Source organism: Pteronotus mesoamericanus, unplaced genomic scaffold (genome assembly GCF_021234165.1).
Source record: "Pteronotus mesoamericanus isolate MK-2021 breed Mesoamerican mustached bat unplaced genomic scaffold, CSHL_Meso_final contig_66, whole genome shotgun sequence".
NCBI classification, from domain to species: Eukaryota; Metazoa; Chordata; class Mammalia; order Chiroptera; family Mormoopidae; genus Pteronotus; species Pteronotus mesoamericanus.
In genome coordinates, this window is record NW_026555230.1 from 1,784,269 (window position 1) to 1,799,640 (window position 15,372).

The window sequence follows — 15,372 nt, forward strand, 5'->3', positions numbered from 1 at the left end:
GCAGGCTAGAAGGAATTGGCAAGAAATATTCAAAGTCATGAAAAACAGGGACCTACAGCCAAGACTACTCTACCAGGCAAAGCTATCATCTAGTATCAAAGGGTGGGTAAAGAGCTTCCCAGACAAAGAAAAAACCAAAGGATTTCACCACCACCAAACCATTATTATATGAAATGTTAAAAGGACTTATTTAAGAAAAAGAAGAAGATCCAAACTAGGAACAATAAAATGGTAATAAATACATATCTATCAACAATTGAATCTAAAAAAACAAACAAGCAAACAAGAAAAACAGAGAGATTCATGGATATGGAGAACATTTTGATGGCTGTCAGACAGTAGGGGAGTGAGGGGGAATGGGTGAAGAGGTGAAGGTATTAGGAAGTACAAATAGGTAGTTACAGAATAGCTATGTGGGTGTAAAGTACAGTATAGGAAATGGAGTAGCCACAGAACTTATATGCTTGACCCATGGATATGAACAATGGTGTGGGAATTGTCTGAGGGAATAGGGGCCTGCTGGGTAGAGGGGAGCAAAGGGGGAAAACTGGGACAACTGTAATAGCATAATCAATAAAATATAATTTAAAGAAAACATGGCCCATCACTGAGGTTTTAAAACACAGCTCACCACCTTGGAGCTGAGTTTCCAAGGGGTCTTCCCAAGAGCCAAGTGGGCGTGGTGGGATATGTGCCTGTCGGGCTGGGGCCCCTGAGGTCTGAGCACCAGGTGAAATCTGAGTCCCTGGGTGTCCCCAACTTAAGGAAGGTAGCATGGCCAGCCTGAGCTGCATTACCAATATTCTTTAAATAATATTAATACATAATTCATGAATGAGTGAGCGAGTCAGATAAATTCAAGAGAAAACCCAAAGTTCTAGCAGCATGCAACGTAAAAGAGCATTGGGTGTGTGTGTGTGTGTGTGTGTGTGTGTGTGTGTGTGTGTGTGTGTGTGTGTTGGTTTTTGTTTTTTCCTTTTCTCCATTCTTCTTCTTTTTCCATGATTGGGTTAAAATAATTAGAAACATCAGAGAAAGGAAAAATGCAGCAGTACTGGGTAACTGAAACTCAGGAAAAGCAAGACACAGAGGGACTGGTGGTTTGGGCATCATAGAAAAGACAGATGAAGAAAGCACACAAGCATGCATGGCCTTGGCCTTCCTATGTGAAGGTCTCAGGCTGCTCCTCCTGTCCTTGCCCTTGGGAAGAAGAGATCCACTGCTTTCTAGTAGTGGCAGAGCAGGGGTGTGCACTCCACTGTGTGTAACTGCATGAGTGTGGGTGTCTGTGCATATATGTTTGTGTACATCACTAAGGGAGCACAGTTAGAAATGAAATGTCCTAGCCCAGGAGACCTCTCCACAAAGTTAGAAGAGAAATAAAACCATTTTATCATTGAATAGGCATGAAACCACAAGGTGCTGCTCATCATAGGCATCCAGCTGAAATGATTGCAAAAACAGAAATCTCATATAACTAAGTGGATACAAGCCATTACATTTAGTAGGTTTAACAATTTGGAGTCAAGTGGTGGCCTAAGATAGGCCTGTTTCCTCCCAAGTATTTGGGACATAAGGAGTTATCTGCCTTAAAGATTACATTTCAAGGATTTGGCTCCCAGGCCCTTGAGAGAACTTTGCTGAGTTGTGAGACTGGCAAGAGACTTACTTAGCCATGAAAAAGATTTATATACATTTGAAAAGTACAAAGAAAGAAATTCTAAAAGAAAAGGAAGGAGTTTCTTCTCTTATTTTTCAACAGGGAGAATTAAGTGTCTTATTTTAAATAGAATTTTCTATTATATTTGCTAAAGGCCAAGAATTGTGTGCATGTGTGTGTGAACATGCATGTGCGCACACATACTTAAGAGTGCTTGATGCCAGACAAAGCCCCAAGTGGTCCCACTATACCCACCTTTCCAGTGTACTCTCTCCTTCCCTAGATTTTCAAATCCACAGAAGGAACCTTCAAATTCCTCCTTCCCTCACACAAACACTTTGGACAACTTTGTAGGACATCCAAAACATGTCAGTAATGAATCAGCTTGTGCCGTGTCCCCACCTGAAGTACCATTGTCTACATTTTTGTTACCTCCCAAATGCTATCCCTCCTTTCACTATCTCCTGTGGCACTCCTGGCCTACATGAAATTTTGTGATTTTTTTCTATATCCTATTATATGCTGTGGGGACTTCTAGTGTCCCCCACTAGACTGCATGTTAGTGGGGTAGAGGAGGGCATGTCTGTGGGCTTTTCCATCTCTGTATTGCCACAGCACAGGGTTTTGAACATGTGCCCTCAGTCAGCGCTGCACTGAGAATCCTCCCAGGGCCACCTCTCTGGCTTACCACACCCTACTCTCTTCTGCTTCTGTGCTCTCTAAATTCTGCTGTGAGACTACTAAAACCAAAAGAATAAGGACTTACAAGATCTGTTTCCAAAGTTATTCCCCTAAGAGTCCTTGGGGGTACAGAGCTGACCCAGTGCACTTAAAATACCTAAGGGCCAAGCTACATTCCTCCTCACCTTGCCTCCCACTATCCAGGCTCCCAGCACCTCATTGTGTAAAGCCCTAGGGAATCTAGATTGTTTCTGTAAGGAACTATGTCCAGCACCCACTTGTGATGGGCAGGCTGGTACTTCAGGCCTGAGGAAGGCAAAAGGTTGGTGATAAAGGAGCGAGCTTCCTAGGGAAGATGTCCAGACAGGCTGTCCAAGGCCTTTGTCAACCAAGATGCCAAAGTTTGTGCCACAAAATAGGTGCTCTTTTGGAAATCATGATTTGCCAAAGTTCTGTATTCAGTCCTCTGATTCCACGTCAGGCTGAGATGTGACTGCAGAAGAATAGTAGTTAAAAATTCTGTGCTGGAAAGTTCTATGCCAAGAAGGCAGCCTGGCAGCCACCTGCCACCCACTTTATGATGGGAGTATCACATTCACTTTGGTGCCTTGTGCTTCATTTGAACACATGGCACTGGTATCTGGCTTTCCACATGTCTGAGGGCCTTGTTAAGGCAGCCATCATTCCCTACCTTTCCTGTCAAAAATGATGTGAGTCCCACCAGACAAGTTAGAGCAAATGTTGTCCTGGGAATAAGTGGGGCAGTAGAGGCTCACATTGTTACAGAAGAAATCTTTCCTAGAACTGCCAAATGGTCACCTAGCATCTATTCTTCCTCCAGAAACAAGGAACTCAGTGCCTCCAAGACAGGTGATTTGTTTTTCTAGCCTCCATAAGTAGCCTGTCAGTGGCAGTGATCAGTCTAACTATCTCCTCCCTGGTACTATTAACTTTGCCAACACTTGGTGACCACAGGTTAGTGTCCCTTTGCAGGTATTTGTTTAACTCATCTGGAAATGGTTTGTTATGAGAATCTGATGTCCAAGTGGGTATAGTAGTCACTTGGTAAACTGCAAAGTCATGATGTGACATGGGGGAAATAGAACTAGACTGGAAAGGAAAAGATCTGGGGACCAGATATGACTCTGTCCAGAACTCCTGTGTGTTTTTGAGCAAGCCTCTTCACTTCCCCAACTGTCAATGTCAGAACAGGATGTGGCTGAAACTAGAAGGATTTCTAATGGCCTTTCTGGAATAATTAAACACAGGTGGCAGTTGGAGAACTGTCTGAGAGAGCATAAATTCTAAGGGTCAAGATGTCTCTTTCAGCTTTACAATTCCAACACAATCCTTGGGGTCATCTTTGTTCCTCTGGCATCTTTGTGATCTGTTGCAGGAGAAAAGATTTCCAGGATGAAACACAGAAAGCTACTTCAAAGACATTGGAGCAGAGAGATTATGGTGGACAGCAAGCCCCGCACACAGGTGTCACCTGAAGAGTGGCTGCAGGAACAGGCTATGTACCCTGAGGAAGAAAAGAATGATAAGAGCTATATCTTCAGATGTTTGAAGGGGAGGTGAAATTAGTAGTGAGTACAAAGCAAAGAACTAGCTAAAGAACTAGTGTCCAAGGGCAGAAGCCTTGGGGAATTTGCTCTTTCCATTTTAAAGAGTGGCATTCTATCTGTTAGACTATAAGAGCTGTTGGAGTAAGGTCCCTTGCCCCCTTGGTGGGCTCTTCACCTGAGGTGGAGGTGGAGAGTGGAGTGCCCTTTGATGACTAGTTCACTCCTTCCCAAATCGAACTATTTGTATCCTCTGAGCTGTATCCTCCAGGCTGTGAGATCAGGCGTATTTTTATTTTTTGTAGCACTTAGTACAGGTTTGTGTACACAGTTGGGCTTAGCTGAATGAGTGAATGACTCTTTCTTCATATAACAGTGAAGGCCTGTAATGGGATATTATTTTTGGCCCCTGACACTAGGGTAATAATGGTGTCCCACAGTAAAACATTTTTGTGTGTAAATATCACTTAAGACTGCAAAGCAGTTGTAAAACTGTGAGGCCCTGACAGAAGCCAGTGCACCAACCTGGAAACATTTTTATGGTAATCATTCCCTACAGAACTCAGAGCTTCAGAAGGAGGGCATTCTGTCACTGTTCTAGACTGTTACAGCTGGAAGGAACTTTCAAGAGTACAGAATTTAACCCTTTCATTTCCAAGATGGCTAACCTCAGGTACCAACTGAGGGAGTGAGGGGAAGGGAGTGCATTCCCTGGCTCAAAGCGTGTCACGTGGTAGGGACCTACCAGACCCTTGCTGCCTGCCTGCTTGACAGTGGGCCAAGTGAAGAAATGACAGAGTGGGGAGAGAAATCAGTCTTTGCTACAACTTAGGCTAGGCAGCTGGGCCAAGATTAGGTACAGGAGTGGCTGGAGGTAAGAAAGCTGCATATAGTCAAGAGCTGGAAATTAGACTGTGTGGTCAGAAAGGGAGAAAGCACGAAAAGGAGAGTAAAAGAAGAAAGGAGGGAGGACCAGTTGGGCAAGATTACACTGTGGGTCCTTGTGATAGGACATGACAGAACACCCTCCGATACCTCCCTCAGGTGTAATGTGGAAGCTAAAAGAAAGACATCACCTTTGCAGAGGAGGATGCCAGTGAATACTGAAAAGTTCCCAAAGGTCTGCCACTTGGGGAAGACCCTGGGAACCCCTTCCCTGGATGACAAGCAGGGCCCACAAAGCCTGGTCTTCATCCTGCATGTGGAGCATCCCTTCTGGATATGCCCTGTCCCAAATTTACAATTGCAACAGCCTTTCTGGCTCCCTGATTTTCCCTTTCCTTGGATTGCTTTCTCATTGATATTCTTTTTTTTAAATTTATTTTCTTTATTTTTTCAAATACATTTGTCTCTGCCTTCCCCCCACCACCTTCCCCTGCCCCCTCCTCCCTCCCTCCCTCAATCCTTCCCCTTTGGTTTTGTCCATGAGACCTTGCTCCACATTCCCCGACCCTCCCATTCCCTTCCTTTTCCCCTGTCACCCCCTCCCTCCATCCCTCTTGTTTCTGTTCATTTCTGTTCCTTTCAGTGTTGTTGGTCTTATTTTCCTTGCATCTTTGTATTGTTCGTTAGGTTCAGCTTATAGATGAGATCATATGGTATTTGTCTTTCGCCCCCTGGCTTATTTTGCTTAGCATAATGCTCTCTAGTTCCGTCCATGCTGTCGCGAAGTTTAGTAGTTCTTTTTTTCTTTCTGCTGTGTAGTATTCCATTGTGTAAATGTACCATAGTTTTTTGATCCAGTCATCTACTGATGGGCATTTAGGTTGCTTCCAACACTTGGCTATTGTCAATTGTGCTTCTATGAACATTGGGGTGCATAGGTTCTTTTGAATTGGTGTTTTGGGATTCTTAGGGTTGGGACTATACCCTAAGAATCTCATTGATATTCTTTGGAAGCTTGTCCATACTTAATAGTTCAGCTAAAATACAACCTCCTCCATGAAGCAGTTGAAACGCCCAACCCCTAGATCTTCATCCTCATGAGCCTAATTTTCTCCTTCTTTACCACTCATCTCATCTTGCTTTGTGTCAGTGGTGATGTATAGTGTTTCTTTCCATTACCCAGACCTCCCCTCCCATTGTTCATTTATTGAGCTCAGAGAAGTTGTTTCATATGTATTTGTGGCTCCTCTAGACCATGATTTTACAGGTACTCAGCATTTGTGGCTCAGTCAAATGCCCAGAGGAAGAATGACTAAAGATGGGGGCTTGCTGTTTAGCTGTACCCCCTTCATAAAGCAATATCTCCTCTTCAAAATTGCCCAGAAGAAAGGAGAGTAGGAAGGAATGGAAGAGTAGAGGAGGGAGAATTGAAGGCAAGAAAAAAGCAAGTAAAGAAGGGAGGGAGAAAGAAGAAATAAAGGAAAGGAAAAAATAAGGAAGGAAGGAAGGCAGGGAGGACTGCTGAGAAAACACATAGGTTTTTATTGTCATGAGGACCTCCTGGGGAGAGACATAGTTGGGTGGTGGTGGCAGTGGTGGTGGAATAGCAGACAAGATTCCCTACATGAGGGAGAACACTTCACAGTTCTACACATTGATTCAATTATTTATTTACTTTTGGAGAGCCTACTGTGTGCAAGGCACAATTTTGTTGGTGGTATACCCTAGTGGTTAACTGTAAACCTCTGTTCAAATCCCAATTATGTCACTTGTTAGCTGTGTGACTTTGGATAATTTACTTAAATTGCCTGTGCCTCAGTTTCTTGGGTATTGTAATAGTACTTATAAGTCCTTGTAGGACATAAATGATTCAATTGATACCAAGTACTTAAAACAGTGCTTGGCAAATAAGTTCTATATCCGCACTGGCAATTATTTTAGGCACTGTGAATATATACATCAGGGAACAAAACAAGTTAAATCTTTGCCCTTACTGAGCTTAAATTCTAGTGGAAGGAGATGAACAATTAACAGCAAAGGAATGCATGCTAGGAGGTGAAAACTGATATGGGGAGACAGAGAACAGGGAAGGAAAGTTGGAATAGACAGGTGGAGCCTGAGATTTTAGCTGTGATGGTGATTGTGAGCCTCATGGAGAGACCTCTATGCTGACTGCATCAGCATGAACCTACAGCCTGGGGCTGGCCATTCAGTCTTTCTTCCAGCACAACCCAAACACCCCAAGGTTGCTTGTGCTCAGGAGCATCTTTCAGGGACAGGAGGAGATTCTTCAAGAGAAAACTCTCAGAGACCAGGTGCCATCTTGAAAGTGAGAAGCTGTTTGTTGTTGATTTAGAGAAGGTGCAGAAGCTGGCAAGAACCTAGGGCCTTGGTGAGTGCAGCAGTGTAAACACTTGTCTGGCAGCTGCTGAACCTCCGTGGAGCAAATGCGACCCTTGCAGCTGGCACAGAAGCATCTGGGAGAGCCAAAGTTCTTCAGATATTAATCAATGAGGTCCTGAAGCCATAAGCTTGGCATAGTCTTGTCACTCCATGGACCTGCATCACGTTTTTCCTAAGCTGGGCCTCCACTTACTTGAGAAGCCTTGTGGAACAGACTAGGAGCCCTGAATTTTTAATGATGCATAAGGTACAGAAGGTTTTTATGTGGTGCATTCAGACAGAATTTTTTCTGAATTTCTAAGATCATGGTGTATCCTGAGGGCAGGGTTTCTTGTGACAATCTTCCCAATCTGCACCCCTGCAACCCCAATCACTCAAAAGCTATCCTCACAAGTCATTGCCAATCTCAAGTCCCTTCTTCACTTACTGACTCAATACCACCCCTTCATTATGTTCCAATGCTGCTTGTGGTGATTCAGGTGGTAGAGGTTCCACTTTTGGATTCTGTCTCTGTAACTGGATTGTAAGTTCCTCAAGATCATGAACATTTTGAGGAGGTGACAAATTCCAGATGAATCACGCTGAAACATGTATTCAACCATTTATTCAATAAATATTTACTGAGCACCTACTAAGTGTTCTCGGTGCTTGCGAAAAGCAGTGAAGAAAACAGACCCAAGTTATTTTCTTAGAGCTCATATTCTAGTGGGAAAAATAGACAATAACATAATACATACATAAAACCATTTTTGGGCAGTAATAACTGCCATAAGGAAGAAATAAAGCAGAGTAAGGGGACCAAGAATGATGGGAACCTTTTTGGTTGTGATAGACAGAGAAGGCTTCTCAGGTGGTAACATTTGAGCCAAATTTGAAAGACACTGTGGGCCAAGCCATGCCCCAGACAAAGGGAACATTGAGGGAATAGCAAGTATTGTACAAAGGCCTTGAGGCGGGAATATGCTAGTGAAGTTCTGTCACTTCACCAATGCAGAAATTGCAGTCAAAGAGGGAAAGTGTCTTTCCTAAGACTGTAGATTGAGGAAGAAATGAATGAATTAGATACCTGACACTCATGGATGACCACTATTAATATTTTTATGTATTTCTTTCCAGATATATAAACATATACACATGTGTACATGTGTGTGCATATATATACAACATATTGCTTAGTTTTGTTTGCTTTTGAACTTTGTATTGTACTGCATTTATTATTGTGTCTTACTTTTTTTCCCCCTAAAGTGATACCTTTAAGATGCATCTATATCAGTGATTTTCAGCTGGTGTGCTGCAAGAATCTTTAAAACATATAATACCTGACTGTTTAGTCAGGGGCACTGACCTCTTTTACCTTAGATTGTCAAACAAAAAAATGACAACAGCCAACACAACCATAGCTGTCCAGTGCAAATAAATCAAAATTATACCTATGTTTTGTTAGATTGGCAAAAATATATTCTTTGGTGTGTCACAGAATTTTAGTAATTAGTTTATGTGTGTCATGAGATGAGAAAGGTTGAAAATCACTGATCTATTATATATTGTTGCATTGTAACTATATTTAATTTATCTTCTCTGCTATATATGATCTCATTGTTATTATCTACTATAACTTATTAATGCTTCTTACTGGTAGTGAACATTTGCTATAAGCAAAATATGGTTATGAATATTCTTGTACATGTGAATATCTCCAGGTGCATATATGCATAGGTTTCTCTTGGAGATAAGCACTGCCATTCTGATGGTGGTATGTTCTGGACTCTATTGTGTTCCCTTTAAATCCATATGTCAAAGTCTTAAACCACAGTACCTCAGAATGTGATCATATTTGAAGACAGGTTCTTTTTTTTTCCTTAGATTTTTACAAAGTTTATTCTAATTTTTGCTTAAAATAGCTATTTTGGCTATAAGCAGAATCAGCAATAATATATTCATGCTTGGCAAAATCTTGGGAAAATTGTCTTCATTTAGCAAGGAGACTCATTGTTTCCTTCATCTTAAAACTGGTTTTTAATGAACACTAATAATTTCCATGGAAGAAGCAGAGCTTCCTTTATCTAAGACTATGAATGTTATTTAATTCTTCTAAATGGTATTCAGACTAACATGAGATTTCATTCAGTTTAATAAAATACTACCTAATTAGGAATAAGCTTTACTATTACCTCTAGAGACATACTAATATCATTAAAATAACATATGGTTGAGAAAGTTGTATGTACATTTATAATTTTGTTCTTTTCTGAATATGAAAGACCATTTAATTAAGATTATTATCTTTAAAGCCTTTTCCTCAAAGGAAATGTTCTTCATTCTAAGTACATATTTCTTTTGGAAAAAAAAATTTTGTTTTGTTTTTATTTTTATTTATTTATTTGTTTGTTTCTATGTTTTATTTAATCTTTATTATATTTTTTACATTATCATTTAGTCCTCTTAAACCCCCTTCCCACAGCAATCACCACACTGTTGTCCATGTCCATGGGTCCTTTTTCCTTTTTTCCTTGTCATCTGCTCTCCACCTATGAGCCTGTCTCTGTTTTGCTTGTTAGTTCAGTTTGTTCAGATATAGGTTATTTAAAGAAATAATTAATGTAAAATGAGGTTGTTGGGGTGGGCCCTAAATCAGTATGACCAGTGTCCTTATAAGAAGAGAAGATTAGGATACAGACACACACAAACTGAAGGCAACTATATAAGGACATAGTGAGAAGACAGTCATCTGCAAGACAAGGAGAGGCCTCAGGAAAGACAGAACATTGATCTTGGACTTCTAGCCTCCATGACTGTGAAACAACAAATCTCTGTTGTTAAAGTCACACAGTCTGTGGGATTTTGTTATGGGAGCCCTAAGCAACTAATAGAATGTGGGTATTTTGCTGTGACTGTAATGTACATTTATTGAGTTTGAGCATCTTTTCATATGTGTGTGGACTATTTGGCTTCCTCCCCCATAAAATAAATAGTAGTGTTATTTGCCCACTTATTATTATTATTGGGTTATTTGTTTTTTCCTTGTTAGTTTGTTGACTACCTTTCTTTATCTATTCCAGACTTGAATTATTTGGCTATGTATGTTATGCAACCTATATCTTCTATAGTGTATGGCTTCTCTTTTCACTCTCTTAATATTTTTTACCACTTTCACTAGAATATCTTGTGTAATTCTAATAATAAAACGAATATTGTAAACCAACTGCCAATTCAAAAACTATGGCATTGGTGATTACTTAAATTCTCCTATGACTTTATCACCTATTAATCACTCTGCATTCATTTCCTCAAAATAATAGTAGCTAACACGTATGTGGTTCTCACTACATTCCAGGTATTGTTTATACACTATATATGTATTAATTCATTTCAGCCTAACTGTAACCTTGTGAGTTAGCTATGTTCTACACACAAGGCCTCTGAAACACAGAGAGGTTACTTGCCAAGGTTATGCCAGCATTTGGTGACAATGTCAGAATTTGGACCCAGGCATTTTGCTCCTTAACAATTTTGCTCTACTGATCATTGTTCAAAATTTTGAACATTCAAAATTTTGTTTTTTATTTAATTATTTTTTTAAATTTTTAGAACATGTTTATGTATGCGTAAATAATAGACTCATAATTTTTTCTTGTTTTATTAATCTTATTAAAAAGGTACCATGCCATATGTTGTCTCAGGAGATAACATATGAGGTTATTTTCATAAACAGAAGTTCTTTATCATAGCATGTTTAAAATTTTCTGCCTTTTCTCTTATGGTTTGTGTTTATTTGTATCTTGTTTATGAAATCTTTTCTTACAGAGTTTTAGTCCTCGTTTCAAATAGTGTTGACTTAGGTCACTGCAATAATTTGTTCATTAATATTGCTGAGATGTAAAAATTTACCTGAGTTGAATACAATGATCCCAACAAGTTTCAAGGTAAAATTCTAAGAAATATTTTATTCCTCTTTGCCGTTACTTAAAAAAACCCTATGTTTGATGGTACTTTATGTGATATATTTTTTGATAGCTTTGACCAGAATCTGAGGCAAAACTTCAAAGCATGGTAATTTGACAGAGGTTGGGGTTAACTGGGAGATATTGGAAAGACTTTAAGTCCATTAGGAAAATAAGCAAACATAACGTCCATGAAAACAAATATTTCATATTTATGTAAAAATAATACTTTCTTTTGTTTCACTGGGCATTTTAAATTTGTGTATCCAACAAATTTTGGTTCTTAATTGCCTGTTAAAATTTGTATTACATTTTTATGTATTAACTTTATTAAAAAGGCACCGTACCATATGCTGTCCCAGGGAGAGAATATTAAAGGAAAGCAAAAAATAAAAAAGTAAAAAGAGAGAAAAATTATCATTGAGTATAGTTAAAATATCTGGAGTCATCTTAAAGGACTTATGTCATTCCAAACAAATATTCCCTATTAGAAATCTGCCTTTTCTAATTCTAGAATTGAGATTTTCTTAATCTGGGGTATTTGCATATAGACTAGACAATTCTTTTGGGGGGAGTTTAAATGAATTTTTATGCATATATTTACAATCGTAGTACTGATTAATAGTTCTTGAAAATGTATTTCTTAATTTTATTTTTTGCCCAGTTTTGCTATACAAGTATTCTATTTTATTTTTCAGTATTTACCATTTCAATTAAGCATGTTGAATTCTTATAGGTCATCTAGCAACCAGGTCAGAAGGATCTCAGAATCTGATTGGCAAATGCATAAAATGTATGTTGATTCTAAAAATAAAATTATTTTCTAGGGAAAAAATATTTTTTTCTTACTCCAAGGTTATAAAGTTCTGGTCTTGTACTACGCTCTAAACACCTATAGCTTTGCCTTTTACTTTTGTGGGTATTTTTTTAATAACAAAGTAATTTTAGACATATAAAAATTTGGGGGGAAAATACAGAGGGTTTTTCAGTTGAGTTCTTCACTCAACTTCTCCAAATAATAACAGTTACCTAACCATAGCACAATGATCAAAACTGGGAAACTGACATTGGTATGATACTATTAACTAAACTACAACTCTTATTCAGAGTTTACCACTTTTTACATGCAGGCTTTTTTATTTTGGTGTACACTTCTCTGAAATTGGACCCCAGGTATAGATTTGTTTAACCACCATAACAATTGGTATACTCTCTTGAACTACCTTCCCCTCACCATTAAACCCCAGCAACCATTGATATGCTCTCCATTGCTGTAATTTTGTCATTTTGAGAATGTTATATAAATGGAATCACAGAATGTCACCTTTTAAGACAGGTTCTTTTTGTAGATCCACCCAAGTTGGTATATGTATCAGTAGTTTGTTACTTTTTATTGCTGAGTAATTTTCCATTATATGGATGTACCACATTTTATTTATCTATTCACCCACAGAGTGACATTTTGGTTGGTTTCCAGCTTTTGAATATTACAAATAAAGCTGCTGTGAACATTAACACACAAGCTTATATGTGAACATAAGGCTTAATTTCTCTGGGAAAAATATACAGAAGTGAGTTTGCTGGGTCCTGTGGTATGTGTGTGTATAAATTAATAAGAAACTGCCAAAATGTTTTCCACAGTGACTATGCCATTTTACATTCTTACCATCAATGTATGAGCAACCTAGTTTCTCTACATCTTCAGTATTTAGTGTTATTACATTTTACTTTACTTTGTATTATTTTTTATTTTAGCTTTCCTAGTGAGTGTGTGCTGATGTCTTATTGTGGTTTTGATTTGTATTTTCCTAATGACTAATGATAGTGAACATCTTTTCATGTGTCTACTTCCTCTTTGGTGAAATGTCAATTTAAATCTCTTTGCCCAATTGAATTGTATGCTTTCATATTGCTGAGTTTAGGGAGATGTTTTTATTGGGTTGCCCAAAAAGTTCACTTGTTTTTTTTTTCCATAAGATGGCTCTAGTAGCCCTTAGTTGTCTTTAATTTCATTCAAAACCACTTTGCTAGATTGTATTGTGACAGCTGTCATATCAGCGTGCATTTTAAAAAAACATCAAAATTGGTGAACTTTTGTGTAGCCATTTTAATATTGAAGATGGAAAAAACACAACTTTTTCAGCATATTAAGCTTTATTATTTCAAGAAAGGTAAAAATGCAACTGAAACACACAAAGATTTGTGCAGTGTATGGAGAAGGTGCTGCGACTAATCAAACATGTAAAAAGTGGTTTGCAAAGTTTCTTGGTACTATTGATATTTTGACCAATCAAGCAATTCTTTGCTGTGGAGCTGTCTTATGCATTGGAAGATGTTTAGCAGCACCCCTGGTCTCTACCCACTAGAAGCCAATAGTGAGAGATAGCTGACATACTCAAAATATTCAAATCAATAAAGTTATTGGCAAAAATGAAAAAAATGTGTTTTTTTGTTTTACAGAAAAAAACTAAACAGAATTTTTGCCCAACCCAGTATATTCTGGATAAAAGTCTTTTGTCAGATTTGTGATTTGCAAATATTTTCTCCTAGTCTGTGTTCTTATTCTCTTAATAGTGTCTTTTGGAGAACCAACATTTAAAACTTTAAGTCCAATTTATCAATTTTTAATGGTATTTTTGGTGTTGTGTCTAAGAATCCTAAGGCAAAAAGATTTTCTTCTATGTTTTCTTCTAAAAGTTGTATAGTTTTATGTTTTACATTTAGAATTATAATTCATTTGGAGTTTATTTTTGCACAAAGTGTGGCCTCATGGGTAGGTAGAGGACACCTGCTTATTTGAATAGGGTGGGATGGTCAATAGAGCTTCACCTCCCACCCTATCCATGTGAGGAGGAGGCATGGCTTTCTTTGTTGTGTTCACCTGGTGTAAAACTGGTTTTATCAAAATGGTTCTGCCTGAGAGAACTACTTTCTTCCCAATCCTAGAGAGAGCTGTCCAGAAAGAATGGGCTTTTGGTAGACTTCTTTTATTTTAAAATTAATTTATTTACTTTTCCAAATACATTTGTCTCTGCCTTTCCCCCCACCACTTTCCCCTGCCCCTTCCCCCCTCTCCCTCCCTCAATCCGTCACTTTGGCTTTGTCCATGAGCCCTTGCTTTTGTCTGCATTGCTGGGTTGTGGACTGTCCTAGCACTATGAGGCAAAACAAACAAACATCCAGAGAACTCCCTGCTATGTCACCCTTTAAGTCCGGAGGTCCCTCTTCAGTCCTCTTTTCTCCCTCTGTCTTCTGACAACTACATATTTTGTTCTGGGTTTTCCATTGTAATTTGTAGGAAGAATAGGATGGAGTGCATTTTTACTCCATCTTGCCTGGGCCTGGAGACCCACACTTAAGTCTTTAATTCACATGAAATTTTTTTTTGTGTTTGGTGAGAGGTAGGGATCCAATTTCATTTTTTCAACATACATAATCGGTTGTTTTGTAACCATTTTGCAAATAGTCATCTCCCTCTCTCCCTCCCCATGATCTACAAAGACAGCTCTGATATCTGCTACTCTCTGGCCCCCTCAACTCATTGTCCTTCAGAAATGCTTCAGTTTTTCTTGGTCATTTGTTGTCTCATCTAAAGTTTTGAATCCATTTGCCAAGTACCATGCAAAACATGTGTTGGGATTTTTATTAGAAATGCAGTGAATCTGCAGATTATTTTGGAAGAGAATGGTCATCCTTACATTGTTGAGATTTCCAATTTATAAATGTAGTGTATTTCTTTATTTAGGCCTTCTCTATATCCCTTGCATATCTCTTATTAAATTTATTCCTAGTTACTTTAAATTTTTGATTCTTGGAAATTACGAAGAGCTTTAAAAATTGGAAAATTATTGGCACTAATTAAAGGGTTCAATAAAATGGCTGAGCACAGATTACATATACAAAAATCCAAAGTTTGCTTATAATCTGACAATAATTTGTTTGAACACATAGTAGAGAAAAAGCTCTCATTCACAATAGTAATATAAAATATCCACGGATGAATCTAACCTGACAGATACAGTTGGTAGTAAACATTTGCAATAAGCATTATAGACTAAGGCACACTACCCTTAGCATAAAATATTATCAACAGTCAACAATAAAAATACTGACGTACCAGGAAGAAAGTGGATAAAATACTTGAATGGAATAATCACACAAGAAGTAATGTAAATGAATAGTAAACATTAAAAAAGAATCCAACTTCACTTGTAAAGAAAGAGATTAAAATGAGATA